Below are 20,171 nucleotides of genomic sequence, written 5' to 3'. Positions count from 1 at the left end.
TGTGTCAGGATTTTGTCAAACCATCTTTTGCTTTAATTCCAGTCTTTAGTCTGTTGGGATATATGTACACTAACTTTGCACATCTACACTTTGCAATATTTTCCCGCTCTTCTTTGCATAACTGCTCAAGTTCAGTTAAATTTGATGGTGACCGTTTGTGGACTACAGTCATTCCACAGATTTTCATTGGGGTTTAAGTTTGGGCTCGGACTAGGCCATGCAAGGACATTTGTCTTTTTTCCCTCAACCACTCTGTGACCATTTTTGCTGAGTGCTTTGGGTCATTGTCATGTTGGAAGGTAAACCTTCTTCCCACTGTCAGCTTTCTGGTCGAGGGCAGCAGATGTTTTCTCAAGAAATTAATGGTATTTTGCCCCATCCATTTTTCCTTCTATCCTGACAAGTGCTCCAGTCTCTGCTGCAGAGAAACACCCCCATAACAGGGTATTACCACCTCCATGCTTTACTGTAGGAAGAGCTTTATTTGGATGGCGAGCTGTATTGAGGCCAAATCATTCAATTTTAGTCTCATCTGACCAGATCACCTTTTTCCATGTGGCCTCAGGATCTTCAAGGTGCATTTTGGCAAAGCTGACATTTTCAGACATGTTGGTGTTAATGTCTTTCCTTTGGATGTTGAAAGTTGCACTGAGCTGGATAAAACAAAAACTGTGTCCGTCTTCATTTCAGGTTGCAAAGCAACAAAATGTGATTATCTTAAAGGGGGGGGGGGGTGATTTTCTTTATCCACTGTAACACCTTGTATTCAGACAATATTTACTTATCTGGGAGTTCAGCGTTTATTTATTTAAGGTACTTATATAGCACCGTTATAGCTTTACATATATATTGTACATTCACATCAGTCCCTAACCCTCAAGGGGCGTACAATCTAAGGTCCCTAACTCACATTCATACATACACATACTAGGGACAATTTAGACAGGAGCCAATTAACCTACCAGCATGTCTTTGGAGTGTGGGAGGAAACCAGAGTACCCGGAGGAAACCCATGCAGGCACAGGGAGAACATGCAAACTCCAGGCAGGTGGTGCCATGTTGGGATATGAACAGACGACCCTAGTACTACCAGGCGGAAGTGCTAACTATTTAGCCACTGGAATAATGACAGGGAGATGCCGTGTACTATGAACACTAAAATACTTTCCTTTGCCTGATAAGATTCAACAGATGAGAAACGTAGCTTTCACTTTGCTTATTTGGGGCAAAGCAATAGTCTCTTTAAGGGAAATAAAAGGGGGGGGCGCATGTTCTGTCCATGCAATCAGCAGTGCAGCTACTAGAAACTGTAGGGAAATGGTATAGTAAGCCTCTTGATCTGCAAGCCTGCCCTTATTTAACTTGTGAAAATCCAATAAAGCAGGGCTTAAACGTTAAAGAGAAGCTCCACTTTTGTTAAGAAAACAATATTCCTCTCTGGGTGATCCATGAACATTGCATGGATGTTAAACTTTGTTGCTGATTTCTACGTTTTGTTATTTTGAAGAAATAGAGGTTTGTCTGTGGCCATGTGCAGAGTGAATCTGTATGGGAGTGGTTTTATAAATAAAAATCAGCTGCTGCACCTGCAGGGTTCTAATGAGGAAAGTGGCAGGGTCTGCATCCCTTTAGATGTAAAATTTCCCTTTGAGAGGATCTCACCAAAAATGACATTTTCTTGCAGGCGATGCCAAAAATGTGACTTGTAACTTAATGCAGATTTCTGGGAAAATCAGTCAGCCAATCACTCAAGCAGGAAATGGCATTTCTGGGGGCGTTCTATACACCATCTGTGTATAGAACTCCTCCAGGTAGCCATATATTGCATTTTACAGGAAAATTACAGATCTGCAGATTGAAAAGGAAAGGTAATTTTAATAACAATTACAATATAACTTGAGTTGCAATTGTATACGCTATGCTTTTTCCCCATTTGCTAATCCCCCCCCCCCCCCCCATGGACATATACAAAGTAACAGTGCTTAAAGTGAGTCTTTTAGTATCTTTAAAAATTTGCATTAATAAAATTCTAATGTGTGACAATATATAGCAAAATTCTAAATTTTATAAAAGATTCCACAGGTTATAAAAAGCTTCCCTTATCTCCTGCACCACTTCTTAGATTGCTCGAGTGATTCTTCCCATTGCCTAACCTTCCTCACTGAGGCATAATTGGCTAAACCATAGTTGTTGGTATTCCTTCTTCATTCCTAAAAGTCAAAATTACCACCTCAACTCAAGAACATTAGTCCTATCAGAGATTGACATTTGGGTGACATCTATACATATTGCCATGTCTCCTGAAAAAAGTGATCCTCAGTTTCCCCCCAGAAACTACAGGCCAATGCAATATGGAAAGAAAGAAAAACAAGAACAAGACACCTTTTTGATCCAAATACTCTCAAAACCTGTGACCTTAGATGCTCCCTGCGGGAAATATTCACCACAGGGGCATTTGTTGTATTACTTCCAACTTACCCATTATTGGAAAAGTGATACAAAGAATCCCACATACATTTCAGAATGTTAGAGCTGCACTATGTAGAGCTGCACCAAATTCTGCACTGTACAGTTTTACTAATAATAATTTGTCTTGGTTTCAACCTATTTGCACTAACTATACAGCAGAGCTCAGACTGGAGAGAGGGAGGAAAAGTACACCATAAGGTGTACTGCAATATTCATGTGATGACAAAGAATAAGCCCACATGACAAGATTGCAGCAGGAGGTGCTCAGTCTGCTGCTTTACGGTATTGCTAAACTGCAATGTAGTAAAGTCAGGTTACTGGCTTGGCTGTTCTGTCTGGCAGGCTGTGTGGATCTCAGGATTGGGTGGACAGATATACAAATGCTTTGGCAGGTAAAACAGCTCCCATATGTATTTCAACAAGGCATTTAACTGTTTGACTGGGGTTAAAGATATTTTAAAAAATGCAGTGATCCAAATGAAACTTGCAGTGCCACTCTAAATTGAGACAGAGATCTCCTCCCCCCCATCCCTCCCCCCCCCCGGTTGCAGTGAAGGGAGCTGGCGTCCGTATGCCATTCTGAGGTGTCAAAGGGAAGAAAAGGCACCGCTCATCAACCCAGTGCATTAGTATGTAGATGAATGTGGCTTCTGCCAGAACCGCTTTGGTCACACCCCCTGACATGTTTCGCCCCACTCACTGGGGCTGGTCACCGGGTTGGTGATTGCCGCCTTTTCTTCTCTTTCATAATGCATTTTTAAAAAATGCATTGATAACAGAAATCACTTCCTGTCCTGGGGTGACAACGCTCAATTACCATATTGTACTAATAGGAGAAGCAGTATTTGCACTCAGGATTGCTTTTGTAATGTGGACGACTCTCCTCCTGCTACCACATGGAAGGGGAGGGGAGTATCTTGCAGTTCGCAGCAGTTACGAAAGCTGATAACATTGTTTGATATCTCAGTTTATTGCACAGGTTACAAAGACACTGGAATACATTTTTTTCTGTTAGGTTTAGATATTTGCCTACAAGTCTGCTTTATTTGTCAATGTCAGTTGGAAAAAGAGAGTCAATATTCAATCCTGGTTATAATTCTGTCAGTATAGTAAAGTAGAAAGAGTCTAACCTGGGGAGTAACAACACATTCCTGGAAAATGCTGCGCATCAGGAAAGCAAGCTGATCCGGTGATGATCTTCGTTCTTACAATGCTAAAAACAGAACAAGGACTCCAGGGTTAGAGTAGGCCATTGTTGTATTCCCTGTCCATTTCAATAGTTCCACAGGCTTGACAGTCATAAATTAGTCCCATTTGGCTAATTACCCGCTTCTCACAACCAATCAAATTTTACCTAAGAGCAGACAGAGCAATAAAAGATTAATTCTGCTCGTTTGTTTGTTACACTTGGCCTGTGCTTGCAAATTGGTCTGTACATAGAACTGGAAGTGCAGAATTACTCCTGTGTTTTCAGTTCTGGAAGCAAGATGGCCAAGTCAGTCAACACCAATATTGTTATCATCTTCAAACACATTTCCCATGTATCAAGCACAATTGACAGCTCACACAGTGACAATATCCTAGGCTTCCATAGGAAGGACTCATACACACAGAATGTATAATACGCCACTTTTACACCTGAACCATTTAACCCACATTATCCAACACAAATTAATGCACCGCAAGAAAATCAACACTCTTTTCTATCTGTCCCGTTCACACCTGCCATGCATTGGGAAAAATAGTACAAGTGCACCTCTGCTGCTGTCAATCAAATCCTATGATGAAAAAGCGGGGGCAGGGCAAAGCTCTGCCATCTGTGTCAAAGGACGCAGGCAGTGGGACTTGGGAGCAAACCTGCACGAGTACCCCCCCCCCAAATAGTAAGGGAGTACTCAGAATGGGGGGGGGGGGGTCAGAAGAGGAGAATCAGGGCTGCTCTGTGCAAAACCATTACACAGAGCAGGTATGTATAGCATGTTTGTTATTTAAAAGAAAAAAAAATTAAGGTTTAGAATCACTTTAACTGCCTCCCGCCCGTCATAGGAAATGATGGGAGCAAGGTGGTTCTCTCGTTCTGGGAGGACGTCATATGACGTCCTCACACTCTAACCACGCATGTGTGCCCCCCGGGGGCGCACAGCGATCGGTGGTGTGCTGTGTCTCTTGGACACAGTGGATCACAGATCAAAGGAAAGAGCCGATGACGTCGGCTCAGTCATCTGATCAGCTGTGTCCAATCACAGCTGACCGCATGTAAATATGGAAATGCCAGTTATCGGCATTCCTCTCCTCATGAGTTGTCACGCTGACAGCTCGTGAGGAGAGGAGACACAATAATCGGCATTACTCAGAGGGGACATGTACACAGATCATCAGGGCACTGATGATCAGTGTGCCCTGATGATCAGTGTAGCCCCATCAATGCCACCTGCCAGTGCCCCATCAATGCCACCTGCCAGTGCCCCATCAATGCCCCATCAATGCCCAATGCCACCTGCCAGTGCCCCATCAATGCCACCTGCCAGTGCCACATCAATGCCACCTGCCAGTGCCCATCAATGCCACTTCAATGCCCAATGCCACCTGCCAGTGCCCATCAATGCCACCTGCCAGTGCCCATCAATGCCACCTGCCAGTGCCCATCAATGCCACCTGCCAGTGCCCCATCAATGCCACCTGCCAGTGCCACATCAATGCCACCTGCCAGTGCCACATCAATGCCACCTGCCAGTGCCACATCAATGCCACTTCAATGCCATCTGCCAGTGCCCAGTGCCACATATTAGTGCCTACCAGTGCACATCAATGCCACATATCAGTGATGCCAGTCAGTGCCACATATGAATGCTGCCTTTCAGTGCCCATCAGTGATGCCTGTCAATGCCCATCAATGCCACCTACCAGTGCCTCCTAATCAGTGCCCATCAGTGCCGCCTCATTAGCGCACATCAGTGAAGGAGAAAAAAAATCACTAATTTACAAAATTTTATAACGAAAAACTTTTTTTTTCAAACATTTTCAGTTGTTTTTGGTTTGTTTAGCAAAAAATATAAACCCCAGAAAGAAAGCTCTGTCTCAAAAAAAATTATAAAAATTTCATATGAGTACAATGTTGCATGACCGCGCAACTGTCATTCAAAGTGCGACAGCACTGAAAGCTGAAAATTGGCCTGGGCAGGAAGGGGGTATAAGTGCCCTGTAGGCAAGTGGTTAATCATTACAAATCCAGGAAGACAGCCATCATGGAGTGTAAGAGGTAAGAAGTAAAGTAAGCAGTGAACGGTAGGCTACATTGGGAAGCAATAAAAATTAGCCTTCAGACAAACTTTAAAGCGGTTCTGAAAGGTAAAAGTTTTTTCACCTTAGTGCATTCTCTTCATTAAAAGTGGCTGTAAACCCTTACATATACCCAGTGAGGTGACTGGTCTCAGTTGATACACAAAGATGAAACAAATCCTTTTACATTTATTGTACCCGTTTATCAGTAGTCTTCTTTACTTAATATCCATTCAAATCCAGAATTTTTAAAGCTTGTCTGAGCTTTCAGAAAACAGAGGGTGGAGCTCTGGAAATACACACTACAGAGCTCAGTGAGAGGAGCATGGAGAGCTAATTGGAGGGAAGGAACACACCCACTTTACACAGCACACAGGAATAGAGCTGAGGTTGTCAAGAGGAGGGAGCTCCAGCACACAGCCTGTGACTGTTACCTTTTTTTCTCTTGGTATCAGGAAAACTAGTCAAAAGTGACTCATGGTTATAGCAAGGGAACAAAGCAGCCGACAGAAATGACACTTTGTGCTTGGGATTGAGATACGTACACACTATACAGTGCCTGGAAAAAGTATTCATACGCCTTGAAATTTTCCACATTGTCATGTTACAACCAAAAACGTAAATGTATTTTATGTGATAGACCAACAAAAAGTGGAACATAATTGTGAAGTGGAAGGAAAATGATAAATGGTTTTCAAATTTTTTTACAAATAAATATCTGAAAAAAGTGTGGTGTGCATTTGTATTCAGCCCCCCGGAGTCAATACTTTGTAGAGCCACCTTTCGCTGCAATTACAGCTGCAAGTCTTTTGGGGGATCTCTACCAGCTTTGCACATCTAGAGGGATATTTCTGCCCGTTCTTCTTTGCAAAATAGCTTAAGCTCTGTCAGATTGGATGGAAAGCATCTGTGAAAAGCAATTTTCAAAGCTTGCCACAGATTCTCAATTGGATTTAGGTCTGGACTTTGGACTGGGCCATTCTAACACATGAATATGTTTTGATCTAAACCAGGGGTCTTCAAACTGTGGCCCAGGGGACAGATATGGCCCTTTGCTTTCTTTTATCTGGCCCTTGGTATTAGTATATGAAAAAAGTGCCCCAACAGTTGTGTATAATTCCCCCCACTTACACCAATAAAGGGGGAACAACTCCTTCCAATGACTTCCCAGTGACACAAACGATAGGGTCCAATGACATCAAATGATGGGGTAGAATTCCCCCCCCCCCCACTGAAACCAAACAATGGGGCATTATTTCTTTCTCACTGAAGTTAGGAATTTTCTACTCCCACTGGCCGCAGTAAGGCCCTCGTAAAGTCTGAAGGACCGTAAACTGGCCCTTTATTTAGAAAGTTTGGACCCCTGATTTAAACCATTCCTATGTAGCTCTGGCTGTATGTTTAGGGTCGTTGTCCTGCTGGAAAGTGAACCTCCGGTCTCAAGTCTTTTGCAGACTCTAAAAGGTTTTCTTCTAAGATTGTAATATATAATAGTGCCACGCAAACCACAACCTAATAAGTGCAATATAGAATATCCATAAAGTGCATAAAGAATATGTTCATGCGTTATATATGATATAATACCACAGGGATGTTGAATTCCTATCGCCTGACGACCGGGACATGTAGTTCCGGGCACTGGGCAGGTAGTTTTTTCCCTCCTTTAGCCCTGCTGTGGGCAAGCAGCGGGCTCGCCTGTCAGGTGAAGCAATCGGCGGCAGCACTGCCGCCAACTGCTTTCACACAGTACCAGTCTCTCCGCGACGCCCCGCCGTGAGGTTTCCCGGGCTCCGCTTGCCCATCTGTGGGCCTGGCTCACCGTCGGCTAGAAGGGAAGGAGAAGAGCGGACAAGTCCACTCCCCTTCCCTTCTTGTGCTGACCCGGAAGTGACGGTACGATGCCACTTTATCCCCATCACTGCCAGAGTCATTCTTGCGTTTTTTGCACACGTTTAAAAAAATCATTTTAGGCCTGAAGATTACATAAACCCCCCAAATATTATATATTTTCTGAAATCAGAGACCCTAGAGAATAAAACAATCATAGTTCCAATTTTTTTATGTTAATTAAGGTAATTTTAGGGCACAAAAAAGCAATAAATTACCCTATTTTTTTGTAAAATATAAAAAGATGAGGTTGCATCAAGTAAATATATATCCAACTTGTCAAACCTTAAATTTGTGCGCACTCGTGAAATGGCGATGAACTTCAGTACCCTAGATTTTCTATAGGTCAACACTTTTAAAGCTCCTTATTAGGTCACCAGTATGGTGTACGGAGGTGGTCTGGTGCTAGAATTATCGCTCTCATCCTGGCGTGCGCGGCAATATGTAATATGAGTATCACAATCGACGGTTTCATGCGTAGGCGCCCCAGCGTGTGCTTTTACGTTTGTACGTGTGTTTATGTGGGGGCCTCAATATTTTTATTGGTGATGTGATGATTTCTGGTGACAGGTTCTCTTTGAGACATCCAAGGTCTAAAAGACCCTGCATGTGTCCCTTCTGCTCCACTGAATGTAACGTGGTGCACATTGCACCATATTATATTCTTTCCCAGAGATTGTATTGCAATCTCACATCGGGGACCCGGAAGTGACATCGTAACGTTAGAACCCTTGTCAAGTTTTTATTGACGTCTGTATCCCCGCTATGGAGATTCATTCTCTCCATTTGTCCTGATTAACCACTGTCACTAGAACTGAAAGTCTTGGAAATCAAAACATTTGAGCTGTCGCTGGAACAGAGAGGAACACTTTCAATAGGGACACCTGATCCTGAGATAATGGTCTAAGAGGGGATCTTACTTTGAAGAGATTTCTCCTGTTATGTCTACTGACACTTCCTGTTCTGTCTACTGAACAGGAAGTGAAGAGATGTGACCTTTCCATGCTCATTTCAAAATGAAAAAGGATTTGCTTATAAAACTCCTTTATCCTGGTCATTAGAATGTCTCTACTCCTAAGCGTCCCTGTAACATGCTGTTCCAATAATGTGCTGTAATGCCGATCTGCCAATATGCAACAGATTCACCTTTAGACTGAACACCCTGCCTTGCCAGGTACAAATAGTGGATTACGATGACATTGTACACTTGCAAAAATCAATCCACTATCTTCGTAGATAATTGCAAAACAACCCCCAACAGGTGACGTGACTGTTGGTCGCTGGATCACATTACAACTATTTTAAACCAGAGAGTGCTGCTGCAGAGACAAGCTGCCGATCACATTGCAGAGATATCAGGGCAGAACAGTCGCTGCATGCTCTAGACTGAAAAAAGACATTTAGCTGATTCCAAGTTTGTCTGAAGGGCCAGTTTACACAAAATGTGACATGTTAGCATTGGATGGATGATAGTTGACTGAAGCAGCCAGTGACACTTATTTCTTCAATGTGTGATGGGCGAGGAGTGCCAATGTACAAAGACTTCTACACAGGTGCTCCTCTCCCATCATACATCCAGGATAGTTTACTGAAGTCCCAGCACCACGACTGGTCCTCTCAGGAGTTAAGCAGCCAAGGACTTTCATAAATGTCCTACACAACATCATCTTCTAAAACCCCCAACTTTGGGTTCATACCGCTTACAAGTTCTAGTGGACATTTCCAGTGCACACACACCAAAAGGAAATTTCATGGCAGTGAAGATTCTGTACCTGATTTCCCAGCCTTGTTCACCTGCTACCAATATGAGGGAGGGGGGGTCTCAAAGTCCGATACTGCACTACCATTGTAAGGCTAAGTTCACACAAGCCTTGTTTTCAAGCTGCAGAAAGGCATTTGGGAAGTGTTTTTACAGCTTCCCAAACGCCTCGAACAATTCTGCCCATTGCAGCACATGGTGCTGTTCTAACGAGAGCGATAGCGTCGCGGAGCAGCAAAATGGACGCCACTGGTCAAGTCAGGAGGCGTTGAAGCCTCCTATTCGATGGTGCTGCTCCGCAAACGCCCGGCGTTTGCAGTGCGATTGTGACGTGTTTGCGGAGCGGTAACAACATCCAAACTTCATTATAGGCGTTTGTGGGCCATTTTTAACGCTCAGCAAACACCTAGCAACCGCTGCTGAACCGCGCATGTGGCGTTTGCCGAGCGTTACAAAACGCTCCACAAACGCCGGACCAACACTTGCCAAATGCTATGGGGGCGTTTGACAAGAGTTGGTAAAACAGTCAAGTGTGAACGAGCCCTTAATCTTCATACCCAAGAATCCCAGAATATGGGATGGAGATATATATATATATATCTCTGATGTCTGGTACCAATACCCTAAACAAAACCTATCGCATCCCTTTAACCAATATAGAGACTCTGTTCAGAGCGGAGATTTCCACATTGAAAACTTATGTTCTAAAACGCTGGGGAGCGCAAGGAGAGAAGAGTGAACCTGTGTCTGTTATGGCAGCTGTGTAAGGACTCTTAGTTAGCCATCTGCTCACAGAAAAACTAGCCACATGCGTACAGATGTTGTCATTTTTTTATACATTGTATAAATCAATGGTTAATGTTGCCTCTGTTAACAGTTACATGTGATTAGGGCCTATGACCAGCCCTGGCTGCATACATATTGTGTGCAGAACCGGTGTTTCTGGTTGCATAAAAACTGGCCACAGCTAATTGTCTAGTTTGAATGCAACCATAGCACAGACTGCTTCCAGCAGCATTCTGTATTGGCTTTTTGCAATCAAACGTACAGCACAGATCAAAAAAGAGGGAAGGAAGCTGCTGCAGTAAAAGGACCATGCTGACAGAAGAGACAGCAGAGCAACAGAAAGATGAACTCATCAGTGTGCCCATTCTCTGCACTCTCCAGTCACAGGGTGGGTAAGGGGACCTGTAGGTGAAAATGAAACCAGAGAAGAGAAAGAACACGTCCACTCTTTTACTATGGAGGACTGCTTTGTGTAAAAGTCAGGACTGGATGGACCGATATATAAATCCTTTGGCATGTAAAACACCTCCCATATATAGTGCTTAATCTGTGTATTTAGCCGTTTGCCTCGACAGCCTTTAAAGTGTAAGGCAGGCCATACACGATTTATTTTTTTTGTTCAATCAATGGGTTGAACGAAAAAAAAAAGAAAGAAAAATTTACCGATTCCCCCATCCACACATTCAACGTGGATGGGGGGAATCCTTCCCACTGTGGTATTTCATTCTGACAGCCTTCCCCGCTGGCAGAATACAATGGTCAGTGTTGATGGCTATAGCTGGTGGCACCGATTCTTCAGGAAAAACCCGACAGGCTGGCTGTATATAAGTCGTTCGATAGATTGATCAACTTGTGTACAACCAGCTAGTCCATGCATGGAATGAAAACTGCCCAGTCCCTGCTGAACTTTTTTGAATTTCTATCCTTGTATGGCTGGTTTAATTGTACTAAATACAGCAGCTGCCAGGTTGATTTCACTAGGAATTTCCAGGTACCATTAACCCCTTCATGCCAACGCACCACAAATATGTGGCCTCACAGAACTGGGCATATTTGCATACCAGTCTTTCTGCTGGGAGCGCGCCGCACAAAGACCGCGGTGTCACTGAGAGCACCGGATCCTGTTCTAACGATCGGGACCCGGGACTCCCAATTCCAGGTCACATGATTGCTGTGATAGGCTCTGACTGGCTGTCTGTCACAGTGATCAGTCCCTGTACAGCCCGGCCCCCTTGTTTTTTTTTTCTCTCTATGAATGGAGAAGAAAAATACATTGCAACTCTTGGCATAGAGGCAAAAAAAATGCTTGTAAAAATAAATAAATAAAAAAAAGAAAAGAAAAAATACCTAGATCAAGGTTTGATCTAGTTCAGTTCCAGGGCAAGTGTTTGGGTCAAGGTCAGGGTCAAAGGTCAGGATTTGAAGAAAAAAAAAATTGTGTTAGTGTGTTTTAGGGGGGGAAAAAAAAAAACAAACTACAAACAAAATGTGCACTATTGATTCTGGGCTGTACTACGGGTACAAACAACAAATAACACACACATATATGGTATCGCTACGATTGTCAAGAGCTGGAGAATTGATTTTGAGTTCTTCTTTGGTGATAGGTTATGATAGTAACAATAAACACACAGCTAAATAAAAAAAAAAAAAAGGATTATTTTTTTTTACTATTTTGTGCCAGTTTTCCAATAATAATAAAAAAAAATAATCAGGAGACATTCATTACCATTTACCACCAAATGAAAGCCCAATTTGTCCTTAAAAAAAAACCAAGGTATAATCCACCTGGATGTACAAAGTAGCTGTGATGATATATACAGTTTTACTAACACATGTCAACGTTGCAATATTGTGCTTAGGCATTTAGATTTGTTTTTCCTTTAGGCGTGAAGGGGTTAAGCTTGCCTTTTACTTCTAAGGACAGACTTTTAACAAACAGAAGTATACTTAAAAAAAAGAAAAAAAAAAGAAAAAAAAAAAGAAGTTCAGCAACTTTATATATGCAATACTGATTAGAGAAAGAAGAGTTAAGGAAACGAAAATGACGGCAACACACCTCAACATCAAAGACTTTTACAGGCACTTTAATTTGTCCAATCATTAAGATGCATTTGGAAAACATTTTATAAAGTATGAGGGTTAAAAAAAAGAAAAATTTCACAACCTTATTGTTTCATCCTCATAAGGTGCTCAGGGATAGCCCGATTCTCTCTTCTCACAAAGCCGGTGGTAATTGCTAGCGACATGACAGGAGTGAAACTTTGCTGACTGCTTTCATGATGTAAGCACACCTGATCACGCCCCAGACAGGGAGAGGCGTTCTGTCCCATCTCAAACAGGCTTGAGCCTGCTGAACAGAAGACGTACAACACAAACACTGCGATTTGGGGCCAAATTCAACATTTTTGTATGACATAAAAAAATTGCTTTAGAAATACCTAAACAATTATTTGATCATGAACTGCCTACAAATAAATAAAAAGAAGCCCTTCTATAGTTCCTACTGGCAGTGCTTTCTAAATACGACTCAAGTGTCAGGGAGGACTAATACACAGATTACAGATCTTCACAAGCTGGCTACTAGCACAATTTACCGCTTGTGCCCACCTTGCTCTTCCTTGTAGTGGGGCTGCACTCTCACTGCAATGGTTAATCACTCATATTAAGGCAGAGGAGAAACAGTTTTAATGTGGATGTAAACACCAAAGGTTTGTTGCCTAATGCATTGTCTGCATTAAAAACCTTGCAGTCTGTTCCCCCCCCCCTCCCCTTCCACAATACTTACCAGAGTCATTTATCATTTAGCACTGTGTCCAAGCTGCAAGTCTTCTCTCCCCTTTTCATGGTCTCAAAGGTTTTGCTGATAGCAGCTGGAGCCATTGGCTCCTACTGCTGTAAATCAAATCCAGTTAGGAGGGAGTAGGTGGCTGAGCTGCACGATTTGTGTCTATGGACACACACAGCATGTCTGCCCCTATAGAAAGCAGCCAATGAATGACTTTCTTCAAACAGGATATTGGCAAATCTTAATTTGATCAGCGGCTAAGCGGGGGGTTTGGGTTGTTGGGTAAAATACAAAGACATGTGGGAGATTTCTGCACCAACACAAGTGATGTTTCAGCGATCTGTCATTTTTTTTTTTTTTTACTCAGCCCACTGGATTGATTGAAAAAAACAAAAAAAAAAACTGAGCATGTGTACACAGCTTGAGCTGTGGGTGGCCCTTTAGACAACACCTGACTCAAACTTCATTTGAAAATTGCAGTAGCCAGGTGGAATACTGGACACCAACCAGTGACTGCATCATTTTAGATGCAGTCACAGGTATTCAGACACCAATGGGTGCTGTGGCTGTCTGAATACAATAGCCAGCAAAAGAGATTCCTCTATCCATGCTCTTTAGCATAGATAGAGGAATCTAGACTTCTCTTGTTCAGCCCATGTGAGCACCGCCTTCATGTCAGATTGCCATACAATTTTACCATGACATCCGATACAGCTCTATAGGTAAGAGCAATTTATAAAACCAAAGAAAATAAAAATAACTGGAGAAAAGGCTTCACTTCATCTTCCAAATAAAACAAAAGAACCCGAAAAGTTGGGACAACAGCTCCAAATTTTTGGATCCAGATTCCATAAATAAATGACAGTGGTAAATCTGTACTTGGATGTGAACCAGATTAACATCACTGAACCTCTTTTAGTAAGGTAGAGCAGCCTTTCTCAACCAGGGTGCCTTGAGGTTTCTTCAGAGGTGCCTTGGCAAAATGTCTAAAATTTGCCTAAAACTTGTATACAAACCAGCGGGTGGAACAAGTCTGCCTTCTAGTTACACAAAGCCACAAGTTTTCATTGAGCACCATTACCACCTAGCTGCCTGCTTCCTGACAACCAATGACATCACCAGTTGATAAGGAGGATGTCAGCTGCCTGCACAGCATCCTAGTTTGACCATCAGTGCTGGGCTCACAATAGCCCAGTGATCGAGAAAAACCGAAGGAGAAGAGAAACATTGGAATACTAGTCAGTACCAGTGTGCAAAAGTGTATTTGCTTTGGAAGAATAAATCCCCTCCAATGTTGAGTGTCCTACATGTGTGGATGTTGCTGCATTATATAAAACTATTAGAATAGTTTTTAACATTTTAGAATGTGGTGCCCTTTTAAAATTATGGACAGTCTAGAGGCACCCCATTTTAGAACGGGGTGCCTCAAGACTGTCCATAATTTGAAAAGGTGCCTCGGGACTGTCCATAATTTTAAAGGGTGCCTCGGGACTGTCCATAATTTTAAAGAGTGCATTGGCTGAAAAAAGGCTGAGAAACACTGAGGTACAGTAAGGAACTAGCTTCTGTGTATACATGTAGGCTAGCAGGCTTGTTGAACTTTCATATATATTTATTTATAACAATAACAGGAAAACATACAAGGAAAGCTGAAAAAAGCAACAGATTGTCCCAAGCAAGGAAACAGCTGTGTCAAACACACACACAAAAAAAGAAAAAAAAAAAAAAAAAAAAAAAAAAAAAAGTTGATCTCCAGCCTAATACTATGTTTAAAATGTCCTCCCCCCCCCCTTCTGCTACCTAACCTGTGTAAAAAAAAAAGATCTGTACACTTACCTTTTTTCAGTCTGCTGGGTCATGTGATCCCCTTTGCCAGTAAGTGGTGGCTGAAGGGGAGAGGAGGGCGAGTTCCACCACGGCTGGGAATTCTGGGAGCTGTGACATCACCCATAGGCTCCCAGGTCTCAAGCACGCCTCTCCCCTGCAGCTGACTGACACAGGGGAGATGGAGCTTCAGATCACCTGACTGGAGCAGACTGAAAATGCAAGTATACAGATATATGATCTGGAATTCTACTTTAACAATACAGACTAAATGGCAGTAAGCAAAGCAGGAAAAAAACAAAAACGGAATTCATCTTAAACTGCAAATGATCAATCATTTAAAAAGACAACCTCTGAAATCAATAACCCAATGATACTGGTTGCAGTCAACATTACACAATTTTCTGAAACTGTTACTACATGTACAGCACATCACCACCCCAAGACCCAATCATTTTTATGTTGCTATGGTGGCAGAGACATAGTATCACTGGTGCTGTTGTAGAGACATGTCTTGTTTGCATACTTTGACTGGGCAGGGGTGCTGTGACCCAGATAAATGTGATTTTTGGAAAAGGGGGTTTCTGGCTGGGGATGAAGCCAAGAAAGCAGATACATGGCAATCACATAGGGAATAAATCATCCGGGAAAATAAATTATATTTAGCTCACGTACTGCTTAAAGCAACATTTCCCTTTGTTAAGGTTTACAGAAACTGCTTGACAGGAAGTGAAGAAAATTCTCCGGAAAAGGACAAATATACGAAGGAAAAAACTATCAGGGGTTTTAACCCTTTCTCCTACCCAGCTTCACCTTCTGTTCTTGTAACAATGGTCAAAGGGAGATCCAGAGTGATTTAATTTCCTAAGCAGGGACACCGAGAACACTAACAACCTGACATGGTCCGAACCCTTTCCCACTGCATCCAAACTTGAAAATAAGGTTTTGGTTCAAAATACACTTTAAAAAAAAACCCCAAAAATGCTAATATTCTTTTACTTACATTTACTTCAATCCCACTTCCTGGCACATCGAGACACTACAGACATAGTTGAGGCCTCACAGTTGCCCCCTTGGAAGGCCCTTGCACTATATTGCCAGAAGTATTGGTCGGCCTGCCTTTCCACGCACATGACCTTTAATGGCATCCCAGTCTTAGTCCGTAGGGTTCAATATTGAGTTGGCCCCGCCCTTTGCAGCTATAACAGCTTCAACTCTTCTGGGAAGGCCGTCCACAAGGTTTAGGAGGGTGTCTATGGGAAGGTTGGACCATTCTTCCAGAAGCACATTTGTGAGGTCAGGGACTGATGTCAGACGAGAAGGCCTGGCTCACAGTCTCCGCTCTAATTCATCCCAAAGGTGTTCTATCTGGTTGAGGTCAGGACTCTGTGCAGGCCAGTCAAGTTCCTCCACCCCAAACTGGCTCCTCCATGTCTTTATGGATCTTGCTTTGTGCACTGGTGCGCAGTCATGCTGAAGCAGGAAAGGGCCATCCCCAAACTGTTCCCACAAAGTTGGGAGCATGAAATTGTCCAAAATGTCTTGGTATGCTGACGCCTTAAGAGTTCCCTTCACTGGAACTAGGGGGCCAAGCCCAACCCCTGAAAAACAACCCCACACCATAATCCCCCCTCCACCAAACTTTACACTTGGCAATCGGGTTGAGGTCAAGACTCTGTGCAGCCAGTCAAGTTCCTCCACCCCAAACTCGCTCATCCATGTCTTTATGGACCTCGCTCTGCCTTTGTAATCCCTCCTCCACCAAACTTTACACTTGGCACAATGCAGTCAGGCAAGTACCGATCTCCAGGCAACTGCCAAACCCAGACACGTCCATTGGAATGCCAGACAGAGAAGCGTGACTCGTCACTCCAAAGAACACGATTCCACTGCTCCAGAGTCCAGTGGCGGTGTGCTTTACACCTCTGCATCCGACGCTTTGCATTGCAATTGGTGATGCAAGGCTTGGATGCAGCTACTCGGCCATGGAAACCCATTCCATGAAGCTCTCTACGCACTGTTGTACTAATCTGAAGGCCACATGAAGTTTGGAGGTCTTTAGCTATTGACTCTGTGCACTGTGTGCTTCAGCATGCGCTGACCCTGCTCTGTCATTTTACATGACCTACCACTTCATGGATGGACTTATTGCACAGGTCACAACCTATCACGGGACCACGCTTGAATTCACTGAGCTCCTGAGAGCGACCCATTCTTTCACAAATGTTTGTAGAAGCAGTCTGCATGCCTAGGTGCTTGATTTTATACACGTGGCCATGGAGGCAATTGGAAAACCTGCATCCAATGATTTGGAGGGGTGTCCCAATACTTTTGCCAATATAGTGTAGTTTATGATAGGTCTAAAGCAAATTTTTATTGTGACATTAAGATGGCCACCTACTATACAATCTGATTGTACAAACACCACCAGATCTAGTCCAGGCGGGACTTGGTGATCCGTCAATAGTGACAAGAGGGGAGAGATCTGTGTGTAAACAACACACATCTCTCTCCTGTCAGCATGGACATGCTGCTTTGTATCTCTCTCCACAGAGCCGCTATAAGTCGCTAACCGCCGCCATTACTAGTATAAACAAAATTAAAATGCCACTATATATACCGCCATTTGTAGACGCTATAACTTTCACGCAAACCAATTAACATACACTTATTGGGAATTTTTTTTTTCTAGCAAACACATGTAGAAGAATACATTTTGGCCTAAATTTATGAAGAAATTAAGAGTTTTAAAAAATTTTTTATTGGATATGTTTTATAGCAAAAAGTCAAAAATAGTTTTTTTCAAAAAATTGTCAACTTTTTATTTATAGCGATAAAAAAACAAAAAAACAAAAAACACACACAGAGGTCATCAAATATCACCGAAAGAAAGCTCAATTTGTGGGAAACAAAATGACAAATTTAATTTATGTACGCTTTTCCTCCTGCTGCTTGTACAAGCACTTGATTGGATAGTTAGCCACTCCGATTGGTTATACAAGAGAGCTGGTCGTGGCTCTAAAAATGGTACCGGAGTGATGCCTGTAGCTGCAAGAATTACTCTGTTATAACCACTGAAAGTCCAGCGACATACAGGCACATCGCTGGTTCAGAAGTGGTTAACTAGATGATATTTAGTTTTCTAAAGTGCTGTGTATCATAAACAATCTTCACATTTTCAGAGAAGGGAAGGAGCACTGCTCACTGACCCAATGCATGAATGTGTAGATGAGTGTCGCCTCAGTCAGTGCAGCTCCAGCCAATGCCTCCTGACATGTTTCACTCTCTGATGATGCTTCTGCACCCCTGAATGATGCATAGGCGCCTGCTCCCTTCACTGCAATCAGCAGGGAGATCTTTATCTCAGCTTAGAGCGGTACTGCAAGTTATACCTGAACCTTCATATTTTAGTTTAATAGAACATTGTTTTCACAATGTCACTTCCTTCCAAATGGGAACTAGATGTCACCCTATAATAGGAATTTTTTTCGTTTTGGATGAGGCAGCGGAGTGTTAAAAACAATTTCCTTCCTTGTCCCGCTGGGGAGATTTCCCTTCACTTCCTTGCCCCACTGAGATATCCATTCACTTCCTGACACGCTGGAGAGATTTCCATGCTTTTCCTGTCCTGCTGGGGAGATTTCCATTTACTTCCTGTAAAATTATATTGAGAAAATGTCCTTTTTCCTGTCCCCCTGGGCAGATTTCCCTTCTCTTGGCTTCTAGTCCCACTGGGGAAATTTCCCTCCCCTTCCCGCTGGGGAGATTTCCCCTCCCCTTCCCCCTGGGGAGATTTCCCCTCCCCTTCCCGCTGGGGAGATTTCCCCTCCCCTTCCCGCTGGGGAGATTTCCCCTCCCCTTCCCGCTGGGGAGGTTCCCCCTCCCCTTCCCGCTGGGGAGGTTCCCCCTCCCCTTCCCGCTGGGGAGGTTCCCCCTCCCCTTCCCGCTGGGGAGGTTCCCCCTTCCCGCTGGGGAGGTTCCCCCTCCCCTTCCCGCTGGGGAGATTCCCCCTCCCCTTCCCGCTGGGGAGATTCCCCTCCCCGTCCCCCTGGGGAGATTCCCCTCCCCGTCCCCCTGGGGAGATTCCCCTTCCCGTCCCCCTGGGGAGATTCCCCTTCCCGTCCCCCTGGGGAGATTCCCCTTCCCGTCCCCCTGGGGAGATTTTCCTCCCCTTCCTGCTGGGGAAAATTTCCCTTCCTGTCCCCCTGGGGAGATTTCCCTTCCCATCCCGCTGGGGAGATTTCTCTTCCTGTCCCCCTGGCAAGATTTCCCTTGGCTTCCTGTCCCACTGGGGAGATTTCCTTCACCTTCCTGCTGGGGAGATTTCCATTCTCTCTCCTTTCTGTCCCACTGGGAAGATTTCTCTCCCCCCAGGGAGGTTTCACTTCCCTTCATTTCTTGCCCCGCTGGCGTTGATTTCCGTTCACTAGCTGTCCTGAAGAACAGGAAATGAGAGGGAATCTATCCAAAGTGAACAGAATTTCTAGTTGAGAGTGATGTGTTGGAGGATTTCCCTCTCTCTGATGTCAACTCAAAATGGCTTTGGATTCCTCCCAACTTTGTGTCTTGGTGGTCACCAGGGCACACAGAGGGGTGAATCTTCCCATCGGGGACACACACAGCAACCAAAACCTGACAGAGGGTCTACCCCTCCCCCACTCTGCTCAATACTAAGAGGACAGAACACAGAAAACATTTCCTGTACACAGACATGCCAAGCCAAGGGGGCCATTTCCAGGGACAGGGCTGTACGAGCTCTGGGAAAGTCCCGGGGCCGGTGACAAGGCTGACAGGAAGCCAGGCAGGCAGAGCCCCCCATACACAGACATGGCTACAAGGTAACACAGAGTTCACCATAACAACAGGACACTCCAGAGGCCGGGGCCGCCTTACCCGAGTCTGGGAACAGCCCGACACGGCTCGGCCGGGGCCCGCAGGCGACGTCAAGCCAACACCTCGCTCTCTCCGACTCTTCCGCCCCGGTGAAGATGGCAGCGCCCGGTGTGAGGAGGAAACGACAGCCAAAAAGAGGGTTGTACACAGCGCATGCGTACACGACGACACAGGGAAGGGTGTACGGGAGCAATAAAGTTTTGGGTGAAGGCAGGAAATCCTGGCGCCTGCGCGTTGTGGACTAGCGTCACACGCGGAAGTAGAGGGCTTTACTTGGATGTCAATAAAGTTTAGTCTGTAAATAAAAAACTGATTTGATCGCTATGGATAGAGTGGGAGGGAATTAGACCTCCTGGTGGTTGTGGTTATTGCTGAATGCTCAGCTTTTCCTTCTATCACAGGGACCCAACTGCAGGGGAAAAAAGAACATTAACCACTTTCCCTCCTGAGAATTTACTCCCCTTCCTGACCAGGCCATTTTTTGCG

General features: G+C 44.1%; 1 protein-coding gene across 1 annotated transcript in view; it reads right to left on the bottom strand.

Annotated features, from left to right (window-relative positions):
• ITCH (itchy E3 ubiquitin protein ligase) overlaps positions 1-19,869 on the bottom strand; it is an 86,833-nt gene extending 66,964 nt beyond the window's left edge. The window contains exon 1 of the mRNA XM_089680993.1: positions 19,686-19,869. The gene's annotated coding sequence lies outside the window, so the exon portion shown is untranslated. The remainder of the gene's footprint in view (positions 1-19,685) is intronic.
• Positions 19,870-20,171: the final 302 nt, after the last annotated feature.

Source organism: Staurois parvus, unplaced genomic scaffold (genome assembly GCF_062004578.1).
Source record: "Staurois parvus isolate SC_StPar_1 unplaced genomic scaffold, SC_StPar_1.0 ptg000255l, whole genome shotgun sequence".
Taxonomy (NCBI): domain Eukaryota; kingdom Metazoa; phylum Chordata; class Amphibia; order Anura; family Ranidae; genus Staurois; species Staurois parvus.
This window is presented reverse-complemented; position numbering and strand designations above follow the sequence as displayed.